Below are 17853 nucleotides of genomic sequence, written 5' to 3'. Positions count from 1 at the left end.
CCAAATCCAGCAGGGGCACAAGTGTAGCCCCCCCCCCCTAGTGGGGACAGTTGGGCCCCGCCCCCCACTGATGTGAGGGTCGACATGTGCAGCCCCTCACCCTATTGGGGGCCTAAGTGTAGCCTCCCACCCTGGTGGGGGGGTCAGTGTGCAGCCCCCCATCCCAATACATTTTTGAAACACCCCAAAAGCTATGGCATATACCCAACAGAGATTACACTCAATTATACCTGTGTTACCGGGAGAGAATGGGACCCCCCCTGAGTGACACATAACCGCCCCTGTGATTAAGGCCGAACAGCGCGTATAGCGATAGCGGTTATTATTTATGTCAATGGCAGAAACCTTGATGGTAAAGTTTGTTAATCACCTAATAAAAGACTACATGTTACATTCTGCCACCATGCTTATGTTAAAAAAGTAACTTTCGGGGGGGTGGGAGGGGGGAGGGATGAAAACCACGACCTGGGGGCAAGCCCCCCCCCCCCTTGTCTATATTAATCACTTGAATTATGAACAGCATTTGCAATACATATCAGGTGTGTGGTTACTGTAACATCGCACCTTTTCATACCCAGCAATTTCTATTTAATGACACATGGGATAAAGATAATTAATAATGATATAAAACATTTCCTGACATTTGCTATGAACATCTGGCATTGCTTGTCCTCATCACGTGACGTCCTTTTAAGCCACGCCCCCCGGCAGGGACACTCATGGTGTCTCTTCCCCTTTAACATTAACCCTTCTGCTGCTGGTTGTTATTATCATTACTGTGATTGGCTGCTGCTGGTCACGTGGTCGCTATAGACCGGAGGCACACAAGCAGCAGGAAGCAATCCCTTCTCAGCCGGGCAGAGAGCAGCAGCAGCAGCAGCAGCAGCAGCAGCAGCAGCAGCAGCAGCAGCAGCAGCAGCAGCAGCAGCAGCAGCAGCAGCAGCAGCAGCAGCAGCAGCAGCAGCAGCAGCAGCAGCAGCAGCAGCAGCAACAACAACAACAACGTCTCCCACACATGCAGCAGCTGGGAGGGGCCGGGAGAGTCAGACAGGATCCCCCCTCTGCGGTGAGTGTCCGCGCGCCACCGCCTGTATAGCCCCCCCCCCCCTTTCAGCAGGGACTTAGGAGGGGGCTCAAACACGCCCCCTGAGCCTCTCCTGCTCTAACCAATGAGCGAGCCCCGCTGCTGCAGGGGAAGAACCCCCACACATTGTAACTCAGGGAACCTCCTTAACCGGAGCGCGCCTCCTGTATCACGTGATCAGGGCCACTGCTGCTAACAACACAGGGATTGTGGGTAACGGGTGACGCAGCTTCTGACACGCCCCTATATCAAGCAACTAATAATGACAGATATAGTACAAGAGGTTAACAGGGGTGCGCAAACTTTTCTGTTTTCGTGCCCCCCTTCCTTCGCGGGCCGCGGCGTCATATGACATTGTGACGTCTCTTGGGCAGCTAAGACCAGCTAAGAGAGACTTAGGCTGCGGTCCCAGTACAGCCTGTGCGCACGGCGCGGCGTGCACTGTGCGTGTAAGCACCGCCCCTCAATGGGGCTGGGCCCACTACGCACCGTCACGCAGAAGGTGCAGCCGCGCCGTGCTGCAGGGTTTTTCCCAACTCAATAAAATTGAGTTTACTCCTAGTGACGGAGGCAAAATCCCCGACCACGCCCCCTCCCGTCGCAAGATTCTCCTCACAGATCGCGGTTAGCGCTGTGACACGCGCCGCCCCCCCCTGCCGGGCGCGCGTGTCACAGACATTACTGGGACCGCAGCCTTTGGCCGTGGCCCCAGTACCTACAAGGCGTGCGCTGTGCAAAGAAACATCGCCCCTCAATGGGTCCGGGCCCAGTACACACCTTCGCGCGGGATGTGCAGCCGTGCTGCACTACCGTTTTTCCCAAAGACATTGAATTTAGAAGTTGCGGAGGATGGCCACGCCCCCGCTGAAGGTTCAGCCCAATGAGGATGAACCAGCTGGATGAGGTCATGGCCACGCCCCTGGAAACCCCCAGCCACTCTGCAGTCTTGTCCCAGATCGCGGTGTGCATGCGCCGGGCGTGCGTGCTACAGTGCACGCTGGGACCGCGGCCTTACAGAGGCCTCGCGCCTCCCCCGGCATTTAATTTAAATGCTTGTGGAAGAGAGCGGGACCTCTGTAACCACCGTGCCCGCCTCCCCACCCCCACCAATCACACAGTGAAGTAAATGGTACCCAAAAAAGCCAGGAATGTGCTCCAAGTAATGGTGACTGGTGGTGCTCTGGGACAGACTAATATGATAACAACAAGAAAGAAAAAAGTTGTTCCCTAAAGTAGGGATGCGCAAACTTTTAAGTCTGCTCCACCCTGCCTGATCGCCCCCTCTGACCGCACCCCCATCCCCTTCTCTGCTCCAGCATCAAATGACGCCACGGGGTCATGTGATGTCACGGCACCGTCACGTGACCCCGGACCTCAATTGATGCTGGGTTACCATGGAGGCACGTCACTGGAAAGGAAGGCAAGTAAATTTACAGACGCTTCGCCCGGTCCCCCAACATTTAATTTAAATGCATCTGGTGAAGTGCGGGACCTCTGTAAACACTGAATCCCACGCCCCCAGTCTGCGCACCCCTGCCCTAAGGAGCACTCTGAATATCCAAAAAAGAACAGTTTATTACACCCATATATAAAAAAAAGACGTAAACTAAAAATAAACACACAGGATCCCAAAAGTACTCTCTGATCGGTAATAACTATGCAAAGATAAGGATAGTGGCAAATGCAGTAAGCACAGATGACACGGAGCAGAGTGTGTGTGTGTGTGTATATGCAAATATAACTGTATGCTCATCTGCATGTTTTAGGCAGGTCTGCAACCCCACCTTTCCCCATTATCACCCAGCATACAGCACTTCCACTGCAGCAAGGGATTCTGGGAAATGACATGCAAATGAGCACACAGTGTCACTTTTTGCCTCAAAAACCATTGCATGTCATTTCCCAGAATCCCTTGCTGCAGTGGAAGTGCTGTATGCTGGGTGATGATGGGGAAAGGCGGGGTTGCAGACCTGCCTAAGACATGATGAGCATACAGTTGTATTTGCATATTTGCTTTCTTGTGGAGGGTTTTTGTCACTTTTTTTACTCACCATAACTTAACTCAGTATTATGGTATAGCCTATCCCATAGCCTCTCATGCATACCCAGTTAAAATCAACCCCACACTGATGAGACCCATCAAGGTCGAAACAGCTGTCTGTGGGTGGTTTTCTGGGTATGCACCTTAACCCTGGCTGTGCTCAAAGCTGTGACCATGCAGCAAGCTTAAGCTTATAGGGAACCATGTTAAAAATGGTTTTTGAGGCAAAAAGTGACACTGTGTGCTCATTTGCATGTCATTTCCCAGAATCCCTTGCTGCAGTGGAAGTGCTGTATGCTGGGTGATAATGGGGAAAGGTGGGGTTGCAGACCTGCCTAAGACATGCAGATGAGCATACAGTTATATTTGCATATACACACACACACACACACATTCTGCTCCCTGTGTCATCTGTGCTTACTGCATTTGCCACTATCCTTTGCATAGTTATTACCGATCAGAGAGTACTTTTGGGATCCTGTGTGTTTATTTTTAGTTTGCGTCTTTTTTCACACCCCCTTATTTCACACACCCCCTCCCTGCCTTTCATGCGCCTCCCCTCCCTGCCTTTCACGCGCCCCCCTCCCTGCCTTTCACGCGCCCCCCCTCCTCTCCCTCCCCTTTCTGCTCTTCACTTGCCCCCCTCCCTCCCCTTCACGCGCCCCCCTCCCCTTTCTGCCCTTCACGCTCCCCCTCACTGCCCTTCACGCGCCCGCCCTTCATGCGCCCCCCTCCCCGCCCTTCATGCGCCCCCCTCCCCGCCCTTCACGCGCCCCCCTCCCCGCCCTTCACGCGCCCCCCCTCCCTGCCCTTCACACCCCCCCCTCCCTGCCCTTCACGTGCCCCCCCTCCCCGCCCTTCACGCGCCCCCCTCCCTTCACGCGCCCTCCCTCCCCTTTCTGCCCTTCACGCCCCCCCTCACCGCCCTTCACGCGCCCCCTCCCCGCCCTTCACGTGCCCCCCTCCCCGCCCTTCACGCGCCCTCCTCCCCGCCCTTCACGCCTTTCCATAAACAAGACTTACAATAAATAATTTTATCAATAATACTTTCTTTCTCTACTTTTTATGTTGAACATATGTGCTACATATCTTCTACTTTCATTACACTTTACTCCTATAGTTTTTATTTTAAACAACATTTTTTTCTTTTGTGTATGTATATATATATATATATATATGCAAATACAACTGTATGCTCATCTGCATGTCTTAGGCCCGGGCCATAGAGGGGGGGAGCCGTGCTGAGGCGAGCGGACGCTGAGGCTCGCCTGCAGAAGCTGGGCGATTTCATGCCCATACAGGTGAGCCAGCGTCCGCGATCGGAGGTGGGGGGAGACTGTAGGGAGGCGGGGCAGTGACGTCGCTGGGCCAATCACCCGCGACGCACTGACGCGACGTCATGGCGCCGACGTCACGGCGCCGTGACGTTGACGCAGCCCCACTCTCATTGGAGGGTTTCAGCCGACAGCGCGCTGAAAAACAGCTTGGCGCTCGGCTGAAACCTCCAACTCCTCCGCACGCCTGCGGACGCTCGCGTGAGCCCCCTCTCAAGGCATCCTCATTGAGGATGCAGGGGCTCAGCGCGGAGCGTCCGCACGCCTCAGCACGGCCTGCCCATCTATGGACACGGCCTTAGGCAGGTCTGCAACCCTGCCTTTCCCCATCATCACCCAGCATACAGCACTTCCACGGCAGCAAGGGATTCTGGGAAATGACATGCAAATGAGCACACAGTGTCACTTTTTGCCTCAAAAACCATTTTTAACATGGTTCCCTATAGGCTTAAGCTTGCTGCATGGTCACAGCCTTGAGCACAGCCAGGGTTAAGGTGCATACCCAGAAAACCACCCACAGACAGCTGGTATATATATATATATATATATATATATATTGTATACACATTGCTCTCCATTAACTTCTGTTCACCTCAAAAACTGTAGAGAAGAAAGAAAAGACAAGTCGCATTATTAACAACTTGTATCTTTTTTCAGCTCTTCCTTTATAAAATAGACATTACTTTTAGACCTCACTAACTGTCCCAATTTTAGGTTTGTAAGTTGTGCGAGAAACGAGGAAGAACAGAACCTTGTGGCGTTGCAGTACCACAGGAAAATCTACTACAGAACCTGCGCAGACCTCTCCCCACACACACAGAGCTCCTGGTCTGGTATGGAGATGAATATGGGAAAGAGCTTGGTATCAAGTGGGGTACGCAGTGGAAAAGTAACGCACAAGCACAAGGTAATCAGGAATGTATGTCTTTATTTATATAGCGCCATTAATGTACATAACGCTTCACAGTAGAAGTACACATGGCAATCGTATAAATAACAAATAATACAAATAACAGATCATGGGAATTAGTGCTTCAGACTTAAAAATTAACGTTTAGGAAGAGGAGTCCCTGCTCCGAAGAGCTTACAATCTAATTGGTAGGTAGGAAGGACGTACAGAGACAGTAGGAGAGCATTCTGGTAAGTGCGTCTGCAAGGAGACAAGCTTTATGTATCAGGTATATAGTATAAGCCACGGACTCGTATGCTTCGTTAAGCAGGTGTGTTTTAAGGTGGGTTTTAAAGGTGGATAGAGAGGGTGCTAGTTGGGTGTTGAGGGAAGGGCACTCCAGAGGTGTTGGGCAGTCCTTGGGAGAGGGCTTTAGATACAAAAGGGGTAGAGAGAAGACATCCTTGAGTGGAACGCAAGAGTCGGGATGGTGCATAGCGAGAAATTAGGGCTGAGATGTTAGAAGGAGCAGGACAGTGGAAAGCTTTAAAAGTGAGGAGGAGAATTGAGTGTGAGATGCGGGATTTGATAGGAAGCCAGGAGAGGGATTTCAGGAGGGGAGATGCTGAGACAGATTTAGAAAAGAGTAGAGTGATTCTGGCAGCAGCATTTAGGATAGATTATAAGGGGGACAGGTGAGAGGCAGGAAGGCCGGACAGCAGGAGGTTACAGTAATCGAGACGGAAGAGAAAAGGCATATTTTTGTAATTTTGCAGAGCAAAAAGCGACAGGTTTTAGATACGTTTTGAATGTGAGAGAGGAGTCAAAGTGTGACTGCTAGGCAGCGTGCTTGCGTTACTGGGTGTATGACAGAACTTCCAACAGTAATGTGGAAGGAGGTAGTGGGGCCAGGTTTGGGATGAAATATGAGGAGCTCTGGGATATGTGTTTTGTGTGGTTTTTACATCTCTATTGTCTTATTACTGATGTTTAATTACAAAGATTGATAGATCTCCATACACCATTACAGGTCCACTAGAACTTAATATCACTAAACCTGACTTGAGTCAAAGGGCCGGATACATCAAGCTGCGGTAACCAAAAATGCCCTTAAACAAAAGTTCCCTATTATTATCGTGCGATGAATCAGCGTTGTAGCGCCCCAAATAAAGCACATTTTATCGGACCTGTTAAAAGCGTCGGATCTGATTAAAAAATAGTCATAATACCGCATTTTCAAGTAAACTGCCATACATCAAGTTCCGATATTTATCGGAACTGGATGAACGTCAGAAATACCGCAAATATTTTATTACCTACTCCAGGCTGGTGTTGGCCCTGTCTTTCCTATGTATATTATGGCCAATGTACTGCCCGTTGTATGCATAGGCAAGATAAGCTAAACCAACACAGAATAGATGATAAAATAGTTACAGCTCAACCCCGTTATAACACGATCTGCTACAACGCGAATCCGCTTATAACGCGGTGCAAGGGGGGCTCCCAATTTTCGTATTTACGAATACTTTACAACACGATTATTGGTGTCTTAAAGCTGCAGTTCAGTCTTTTTTTTTTTTTTTTTTTACATTTATTTTTTTACTTCAATAGTTTTATGTGGGCAATCTCTAATTAGCTTAAGAACTGTATAGCTGCAGGTCAATTCGTTCTCCATGTATTGATAGGTCGAAATTTGGTGACATATTAAAAGCTGGGATTTGTTTATAATCTGCTTGACTGGCAGTGGAAGCTCATGAATATTCATGAGCATTCCTGCACTGACAAGTGCTAGAGGGAGGGCAGTGCTGACAAAGGGGTGTGCCAGGGCTTGTGACAGGACATGAAGGGGCAGTGCCTTAGCAAATGGCTGTTAAAATAGAATACAAGAAAATTGGTCTTTCAAAGTTGTTTTTTTAAAAACAGAAAATGCTAAAAGTATTTTTTCTTACTACAGAACTGATTTATTAAAAAAAACACACATGCAGGATATTGACTGAACTGCAGCTTTAAATACTTTATTATACAACGCATACAATTGTACATTATTTCTAATGCGATCTGCTTACAATGCGATGTGATTCTTTAGAACCCAAGCACAGCGTTATAAGGGGGTTGAGCTGTATTAAAATACATTTCAGTACATATTATACCATTAGTAGTCCACGGGTTAACTAGTCATCGGTTTCAAGGACTAGCTGACCACAAAGTGGATAATATTAACATTACACTACACTACCTACCCCTCCTTTGCCACCTTAGTGTATAGTAAAGCATGGTTAGTTCTTGATTTGTGCTGCAGCCATAAACAAAATACAGGCATACCCCGATTTAAGGACACTCGCGAGTAAGTACACTCGCGAGTAAGTACATATCGCTCAATAGGCAAATGGCAGCTCGCGCATGCGCCTGTCAGCACGTCCTGAACAGCAATACCGGCTCCCTACCTGTTCCAAAGCTGTGCGCAAGCGGGGAGACTACAGAGCCTGTTACAAATGTGTTATTTACATCAGTTCTGCACGTATATGACGATTGCAGTACAGTACATGCATCGATAAGTGGAAAAAAGGTAGTGCTTCACTTTAAGTACATTTTCGCTTTACATACATGCTCCGGTCCCATTGCGTACGTTAATGTGGGGTATGCCTGTACTAATGGGCCTATTCTAGTAGGTTTGATAACTTTGCTCCCATCACGAATGATGTGGCATGTTCCCACCGAACTGTTTGTAATTTGTGATATGACGGTATTCATAAAGAATCTGAAACCATCTCAAACTTTGAGGTAGGAAAATGCCAATACCGTTTGACGTAGCAACAATGTGATCTCAGATTTTTTGTAAGTTATTGCCCGTACGATCTGGCCGCAGTCTGTAAGAGATGCATAGAGAGCTGCACAGAGAGTGTCGCCTCTCCCTGCACAGCTCTCACAGGCGATCGCAGTGTTTTAATTTACATTTTAATACTAGTGTATTGGAGCAGGGGGTCTCCGGAGCTGAACCGCATTCATTTCAGGTCCGGGGACCCCCTCCTTCCCGAGATACAGGCCCTGGTGTGGGGTGCCGGTATCTCCTATGCATTTAAATGTCCCGGTCACATGACGTGGGATATTTAAATGCATAGGAAATTCCGACACCCCATACCGGTCCCTATAACTCGGGAAGCAGGGGTCTCAGAGGCTTAAATCAATGCGGTTCAGCTCTGGAGACCCCGTGCTACTGTACACTAGTATTTATATTAAAAACAGCTTCATTACCTTAGCGGCTAGCTGCTAAGGGAATGAAGGGGTTAAACCTGGGGGTGGATGAAGGGGTTAGTTGCCCCAGGGTGGGTGGTTGCGGGAGGAGTTAACCCCTTCACTACCATAGTGGTGGTAACCACAATGGTAATGAAGGGTTTAACCACTCCCGCAACCCACCAGAGAGGCATAACCACACACCCTTGGGACAACTCCCCGTTCAAATTCTGGTGTATTTTTGGTAATTGTTTTTTTTTTACTTGTTTATTTTTGTTGATTTGATTATTTTATTTGTGCGTTTTTTGGTGAATGTTTTTTTATTTGCTGTGTAGTTTTGGTGATGGTTTTTTTTAGGTTGCCTGTTGACTGCCATAGTGGCAAATCATGCCCATGTATTATCGGCATGATGTACCACTGTACCAATCAATGGGTAGATAGTGGGGGTTGTTACCCTTGGAGGGTGGTTTGGCTGCCCAGGTGTGTAGCTGGGGAGGGGGGTTAACTCCTTAAATACTGTAGTGGTTACTAACCGCAAAGGTGATAAAGGTGTTAATGGCCATTAGTTTTTTGTTTTTTTAATTGTACTGTGGCTGCCCACGGAGGACATGGACGCGGAGGACGGTGATGAGGACAGCCTTCATCCTGGCAGGGGTAAGTGCAACTTTTATTTACTTTATGATGCTGGATAATGTTTTATTTTTAATGGGCAAATGAGCCATAATCCAGATCTGGAAAACAAACGAGAGAGCTGAGCACCACAAAAAAGCCTGTAGGGAGGCCGGACAATTGGCCATAAAAAAAAGTCTTAATTTAAATCTGGTATAGAAAAAAGTGAAAAGCTTTTCACTTTTTTCTATACAAGTATACCGTCAGGAGCACGCCGATATAACGTGGCATTGGGACAACGCTGCATTTATATCAGCATCACCCGGTAGTCCAACAGATCATATTGTGTGCCTGCCAGCTGATTTTTCTAATGTGGGACACAGGGTGTAGGTGAGGACAGCAGCTGCTGGATTTTGTGATTTACTCTGTGTCACGTTATTAGCATGCCTTTTTGTACCTCTACCATTTTTTCTGCTTTATAGTCCCCCACCCTGAGTGAGTCTGGTCACACTTGGATCATGTACAGCGGATTAAGTTATGTAGTCCATGTCCACGTTGTTCATTCTCAGTGTTCTACGGAGTATGCAGCATCAGGATTTTGGGGTTTAATCCCCATTTTTTTCTACAGTTTATTAAAAGCTGAATAATTAACAACATCTCCGTAGTCAACTCTGACGCGCTTCGTACCTACTAGGTACTTTGGCAAAGAGTACGAAACGCGTTAGAGTTGACTATGGGGATGTTAATTGTTCAACTTTAAATAAATACTTTTTTTGCTGGCCAATGGTGCAGCTTCCCTACTGGCTTGTTAGCAGTGCTTCACTCTTTTTTTTTTGTTTGTTTTCCGAATTGCCCTTGGCTGGAGCATGCTTTCAACAGGAGCTGCATCAAATCTGCGATACCTCGCTTCAGGGACACGGATAGTGAGGCTTCGTAAGTCTTTATACTTTTTTTAACCTCAGTCCCAATCCCAGGTGTCCGTGTGACCGCAGGATTCATCTGAGGACCTGGTTGGAGTGGGGCTGGCTATTTCACGGGTTCTCTTGTTGGACTCCATCTGCAGCGTTTTCCCCCTGATCACTCTCATCAACCTGCACTATTAGTCCACGTATACATGGGCCGACATCCAGCGAGAGTTATTCACGCAAAATACACATTTCCTAGACTTAGTTTAATCAGGTATTTTTGTATGGACTTTATTTCAGACTTTATTACAGTCATCAGTCTCTACTAATCAATCTAAAAAGCACCGGCACAGGGGTTCTCTCCCCCTTTTTTTCACATTATCCAGATCTGGATAATAGTAATTTTGCCCATTACTGTACTGTATGTGTTGGGGGGTGGGAGGGATATTGTGGGTAGTGGGGTGCCTATTCATTCCCATTGGGGTTATCGTTGCTCCCATTGAGGGCATAGGTAACCACACTGACAATCAATGGATGTATTGGCTAGTATTGTGTTTTTAATGTTTATTGTGGGTAGCGGGGCTGGCTCAGCATTAGCTTGAAATAAATCAATACATACTAATAATAATTTCTCTCTTTTCCCCTCCCCTTTCTGGGATCCTCATCTCATCATACACTGCTCTCCGGCTGCAGCTTCTGAGCCTTGAGCTGTGAGAGGAGGCGGGGGTTCGGTCAGCAGCAATCCTGTTTCGTGCTGGCTTGGGATAATTTCTCTGCAGTGGGCTTAGTTCTTTTTACCCAAGCGCAGAGAAGCAGAAGCCTGCAAGTCCCTCACTGTGCTGCAGGTCTCTGCATATGGGAAGGTTACTGTAGTACAGCAACATGACTCTGTGACATCCAGATGGCTTACACAGCTTTGAGGTCAATTGAAGGGAAATTCATGCACATTTTCAGAAGTGGGGGAATGGGATAGATTATTGATCCATGCACAGAAAAGACACTGGGGTCTCAGAACATGGGCAACACATTTTTATTAGCAAAATATAAAGGTAATCACAGGATCACCAAAAGTACCCTATTTACTGCACACAGTCAAATCATATATATATTAGACAACAATGGTCAGATAGGTATGCTATTTAATGGGGAGAGAGTGCAAATTACCCATAACAACCGCTCCCATCAAAGTAGGATGACGGATGTCAATAATGGCCAAAATAATACAATGTTATTTAATACTCAAACAATGACGAGAAAACGAATAGCTGTGAACATATATATACAGTGCTTAAAGAGAAAAACATCCCTAGAAATTAAAAAGTAGATGAGTGCTAAATAGGCAATAAATCCACGCCTGTATTCACGTGATCAAACATCATATACTCATGTATGTATTTAGCAAACCCTGGATAGAGAATTACTAAGATGACCCAATGTGATTTTAGGTCATCTAGGGGTAACCATGTATCGGATGTGGTTAAAACAGCCACCTAATATCCCATGCGATTGTGCATAGAAATCGTGAGGCTCAATACTACTGCTAAAGTGTATAGTAAATGGATGCAGAGCACCAGAAAAATCCAACAGTACTAGGGCCAAATCGATATGATCCTCTGGATAATATATACACATATATATATGAAATGCTTAGTTCATCTAGTCTGTATCAACTGGGTGTATCACAGTTAATATAACCCTGTGTATCTCACAGTGCTAACTATGGCAGATAATAAATATATATATATATATACCGTATTTTCCGGCGTATAAGACGACTGGGCGTATAAGACGACCCCCAACTTTTCCAGTTATAATATAGAGTTTGGGATATACTCGCCGTATAAGACTACCCCTCTTCCAACGCACACCAAATAAAAATTAAAAAAACATCAGATTTGATTTCAATATGGTAATTTTAATTCAAATGCTTATGACATGCAGGTACTTAGCAGGAAAACTGTCACTTATAAACATAAGGCTGTTTGTCATCAAACATGTAAACATAAAACAGTGCAAGTGGATTAAACTTTTCCTAATTCACTCTAAAGCTGAAAGGAAGGATAAGACAATAAACCCATGGGAGCTGCCATGCTGTTTGTTTTCTAAGCTGTCAACCAAACTGGAACTGATGATGATAGGAGGAAGATAACAAACAATAGAGAGAGAGCAAGTGCCGGGCAAGTCCCTGGCGAGTTAGCAACGCCCATCATAACTGCAATCTACGGTATTTTTACAGGTTTTGCTGGCGTGACAGTTTCCCTTTAAAAGCCTTCAAAATCCTCCTGTTCGTCATCTGATATCATAAGTACATCAATGACATCTAGTGATACATTTGTAAGGCAGTCATCGTATGGATCGAATTCCGTATCAGATGGTGTGGTCTCAGCTTCGGCTTCCTCATCATCTTGCCACAAGTAGTCGTCCTCCATACCATCTAATGAATTTGATATGCCACAATTCTTGAAAGACTTGATTACTGTTTCTGCATCAATATCATTCCAGGCTTTTATGACAAACTTGCACAAAATATCCAACTGTGGAGCATGCATGTTTCCTCCTTTTGTGAATGACTTTTCGCCGCTAACCATCCATTCATTCCACTGTTCTCGAATGCGATCTTTAAATGGCTTGTTTAGGCACACATCCAGTGGCTGTACCAACGATGTCAATCCTGCAGGAATAACTGCCGCATCTGTGTTTAGTCTTGCAAGCCTTTTCTTGGTGCTGGGAGTTAAATGAGCCCTGAACATATCCCACACCAGTAGACTACATTTTTGAATAAGTCCACCTGGTCGCCTGCTCCATACATTATCAAGCCATAGCTTTACCCCTTCTTCATCCATCCAGCCTTTTTCATTCACATGTACAAAACAACCAACAGGGAACTTGAGTTTCGGCATTGTTTTTCTTTTAAAAATAATCATAATCATTGGTCTCAGTTTGGCGCCATCAGCTGTGCATCCTAGTACCACTGTAAAACTGGACTTCTCATGTCCTGTTGTTTTAATTAAAATTGTTTTTACACCTTTTTGATGGACAGTTTTATTTCCAACCATATCAAAATTCATTGGAGTTTCATCCATATTTCCAATACTACTTAACGCATAGCCATGTTTAGTGTGCTGTTGTATTACGTATCGATGGAAACTATTTACTTTGCTATCAAGATCTGCAGGTAATTTTTGGGCAATTTTCGTCTTTTGCCTCAGTACCATATTATGCCTTCCCATGAATCTAGTACACCAGGATACAGTGGCCTTAAATCTGTTGCTGTGATCTGGGTTAGATTTGGCCCACTGAAGTGCAAACAAACGTATTTTATTTCGTGTAACTACATAACCGTTTTGGCGATGCTCATTCACCATGTCTGCTACATGTTTTTCGAGTTCTGGCCAATGTGGGGTGCCTCTTCTTAATGCACACTTACCCCTTGGCATACTCTTTAATGCTTTTTCATTTGCTTTCCAGTCCCGAACCATCTTTTCTGTTACTCCATATTGTCTTGCAGCAGCGCAGTTATTATGTTCCATGGCAAAGTTTACAACTTTAAGTTTGAAACTGGCTTCATATTTCTTTCTTCTTGCTGGTGGAGCCATGATGGGGTTTTGACTGTTGGACATTTGTATACTGTACTGTATGTACTGGCGCTATACTGTATGAACAGGTACAGATACTGGTGCTGTACTGTATGTGGTACCCAGTATACAACAACCAGCCAATCACGGCAAGCGATGTACCTTACCGGCGATTGGCTGGTTGTTGTATACAAAGCCTGCTTGGATTGGTCAGCTCTCCCTGCCTGCCCAGCCCTCCCTGTCTCCAAGACTATCAGAGCGGTAGCTCAAACACGCCTCTTTCACCCGTCTGGCCCGCCCTTGTATCCTATTACCTCTTTCTCTGCCTCTCAGATCTCGCACATGCGCGCCTGCGCCGCTTCACTGCAGTCCTCAGGAGCGAGATCTGAGAGGCAGAGAAGGAGGTACGGTTATAGGATACAAGGGCGGGCCAGACGGGTGAAAGAGGCGTGTTTTTCTGGGCACAGCGCCGCTCTATCTCTTTTTTCCATACCCCGGGCATCCCAGACGCCTGCAGCTTGCTCCGCCCTTCACTTACACCTTCCCGGTGAGGCGCCCCCTCACCTCGTCATCGGGACCGCGTTAAGTCACTTCTTTCCACGAATCTTGGTGAGTGGATTTTCTTCTACCGTACTTGTACAGCGCCGCCCTTGCTGCTTTCATACGGTCGCCGCATACGGTGGGGATGCGGCCGCGGCCGTTTCTGAGCTCCCCCCACCATATGCGGCGACCGCAGATTCTCCAGTCCGGCTCGGAAGTTTCAGCACCTGCCCTATAAGACGACACCCGGCGTATAAGAGGACCCCCGACTTTTGAGAAGATTTTCCTGGGTAAAAAAGTCGTCTTATACGCCGGAAAATACGGTGTATATATATATATATATCTATATATATATATATATATATCATGAATAGTTAAACCCAATTAGCAGGATGACATGTGTAAAGGCCACTGTTTCAAATAGTCCTGCGCATTCATCAATGCTAGGTCAAAAGTAACAGTATGCAGCCAGTAATTAGAATGAATCATAGCAATAGCAGAAAGCAGAAAATTGCTAGTATCAATCGCCATACAACCCGTTCGTAGTGTAGTTCTCAATCGCCTACTTCCTCCAGGATGTCAGCGTGATGACGTTGCACCCAACTTACGTTTTGCGCGGCGGGTACTTCCTTTTTTAAGGGAAGGAGGAGAAGAGAACTGTCAGCTCCCCTACTGGTGTCAGTAAAGAAATGTCTGAAGCCCCCCCTCCCCTGGTTTCCCCTGTCTCCCCTGCCCACTCCCCCAGCTCTCCCTTTGCCCTCCTCCTGGTCTCCCCTGGCCCCCTCCCTTGTCTCCAGTCAGTCACCTACCCACCCAGTCAAGTCAGCCACCCACCCCCGTCACCCTGTCTGTCTGTCTCTGTCACCCACCCCGTCCCTCTATCTTCCATCCATCCCTCTGTCTGTCTGTCACCCACCCCATGTATGTCTGTCTGTGTCTATCTCTCTATCTCTGTCTGTCTGTCTCTCTCTCGCACACACTCTCTGTCTCACACTGGATATCTTATTTACCCTATATATCTTAACTGCCCTATAACTACACCGAAATAACCTATACTGCTTTCTTCCAGATCTGACTTCACACAGGAGACACCGGAATCCCCCCCACCCAACCCAGAAGACAGGTAGGGAACACCTCCCCTACAATATATAACATTGTGGGAATGAGGGTACCCGGACTTTGAGGGACTGCGGATCAGGTAAGATCCAAAGCCAGGATTGCTGCTTTAGAAAATTGTGAAACGGGGGCATCCTGACACTGGTTAAGGGGTTCAGGAAACTAGTCATTCACATCTGGCTTTTTTTCTAGATTAGTAAGAACATCCGACGCACGCACACACACCTAATTGTAGTAAAGTATAAATGTAATACAATAAATAAACTTATGTCAAAAACGAATGTTATTAGTTCTTAATAGGAATTTATTCAATTTCTTTTTTAAAAGGCGGGGTATGTGGGTGAGTAGATTTTTGGGTGATTTGTCAAACTCGGTGTGTGTGTGTGTCTGTATGTATAATTGTTAAATGTTATGATACATTTTAAATGTATGATCCACTACATCTATTCTCCCTGCCCTAATGCTGCACATGTTGTTCTAAACCCTTAATTTTAAAATGTACATCTACAGTTTACTTTCATCCTGTACTTTTTGTGATATGCCAACTTACCTCTCCTGCATTACCTTTTGTAAGACAGTTTGTGTAACAGTTACTTTTTTGTCTCGTCTAGTACAAAGACAAGCTCCAATAATCCACCCATGCCAACACTGCAAGGTTGCTTTTAGCAGTCAGGATTACCTCCTCAAACATCTGAAGTTCAAACACCCAGCTGAGTATATGGAAAAGATGAGGACAGAACAATCTTGCAACATTCCAATAAATATGACCGAAAATGCATCTTTCAACCAGCCAAGGCAATTAATAAACAATTTAACTGCTTCTCATTCCAAAAAATATATATTAGCAGCTGCCACGGGAAATGATCTTGGAGAAAGTGGGAAGAGTCTGACTTGGTTATCAGACCAGAATCTACAGAAGAGGATACAGACCGGGGAGAGACCGCGTGTATGTGGGGAATATGGGAAGGTATTTAGTGACTTATCCAGCCTGGACACACACAAAAGGACACACACAGGGTAGAGACCAAATGAATGTGGAAAGGGATTTAGTGAATTATCCAGCCTGATCACACACAAGAGGACACACACAGGGGAGAGACCGCATATATGTGGGGAATGTGGGAAGGGATTTAGTCAATTATCCCACCTGAACATACACAAGAGGACACACACAGGGGAGAGACCGAATGTATGTGGGGAATGTGGGAAGGGATTTAGTCAATTATCCCACCTGAACAAACACAAGAGGACACACACAGGGGAGAGACCACATGTATGTGGGGAATGTGGGAATGGATTTAGTCAGTCATCCAGCCTGAACACACACATGAGGACACACACAGGTGAGAAACCGCATGTATGTGTGGAATGTGGGAAGGGATTTAGTCAGTTATCCACCCTGAATACACACAAGAGGATACACACAGGGGAGAGACCGCATGTATGTGGGGAATGTGGGAAGTGTTTTAGTGTGTTATCCAACCTGAACAAACACAAGAGGACACACACAGGGGAGAGACCGCATTTATGTGGGGAATGTGGGATGAGATTTAGTCAATTATCCAGCTTGAACACACACACGAGGACACACACAGGGGAGAGACCACATGTATGTGGGGAATGTGGGAAGGGATTTAGTGTGTCATCCAGCCTGGACACACACAAGAAGACACACACAGGGGAGAGACCGCATGTATGTGGGGAATGTGGGAAGGGATTTAGTGTGTTATTCAACCTGGACACACACAAGAGGACACACACAGGGGAGAGACCGCATGTATGTGGGGAATGTGGGAAGGGATTTAGTGACTTATCCAGCCTGATCAGACACAAGAGGACACACACAGGGGAGAGACCGCATATATGTGGGGAATGTGGGAAGGGATTTATTCTTTTATCCCACCTGAACAGACACAAGAGGACACACACAGGGGAGAGACTGTATGAATGTGGGGAATGTGGGAAGGGATTTAGTGTGTTATTCAACCTGGACAAACACAAGAGGACACACACAGGGGAGAGACCGCATGTATGTGGGGAATGTGGGAAGGGATTTAGTGACTTATCCATCCTGATCAGACACAAGAGGACACACACAGGGGAGAGACCGTATGTATGTGGGGAATGTGGGAAGGGATTTATTCTTTTATCCCACCTGAACAGACACAAGAGGACACACACAGGTGAGAGACCTATCTCTAAAGCCAGGCATGTTTAGGGATAAGCAGTGACTAAGATGTGCACATAGAAGTACACACGTGTATCTGTGTTACGTTAAATAACAATGAAAAGTGACTTGTTTATGGTGTATAAAACGAGTATTTTAATGGGATAACAAAGGTTATTTGTATCATCCTTCTTGTTGTTTTTTTTTTATATATATATATATTTCCATGCTGTTGGTTCTAATTAAAGCTGCAGTTCAGTCAATATCCTGCATGTGTGGTTTTTTTTAATAAATCAGTTCTGTACTGTGAGAAAATACTTGTAGCATTTTCTTTTTTTTAAAAAACAACTTTGAAAGGCAAT

At 46.1% G+C, this 17853-nt stretch overlaps 1 protein-coding gene across 1 annotated transcript in view; it reads left to right on the top strand.

Moving 5' to 3' along the window:
* The first annotated feature begins 782 nt into the window (after positions 1-782).
* Positions 783-17853, top strand: part of LOC142466804 (uncharacterized) — a 345151-nt gene continuing 328080 nt past the window's right edge. Inside the window, exon 1 of the mRNA XM_075572257.1 lies at positions 783-1066. The gene's annotated coding sequence lies outside the window, so the exon portion shown is untranslated. The remainder of the gene's footprint in view (positions 1067-17853) is intronic.

Source organism: Ascaphus truei, chromosome 15, assembly GCF_040206685.1.
Source record: "Ascaphus truei isolate aAscTru1 chromosome 15, aAscTru1.hap1, whole genome shotgun sequence".
Taxonomy (NCBI): Eukaryota; Metazoa; Chordata; class Amphibia; order Anura; family Ascaphidae; genus Ascaphus; species Ascaphus truei.
Note: the sequence above shows the minus strand (reverse complement) of the source record. Positions and strands in the feature narration are given on the sequence as shown.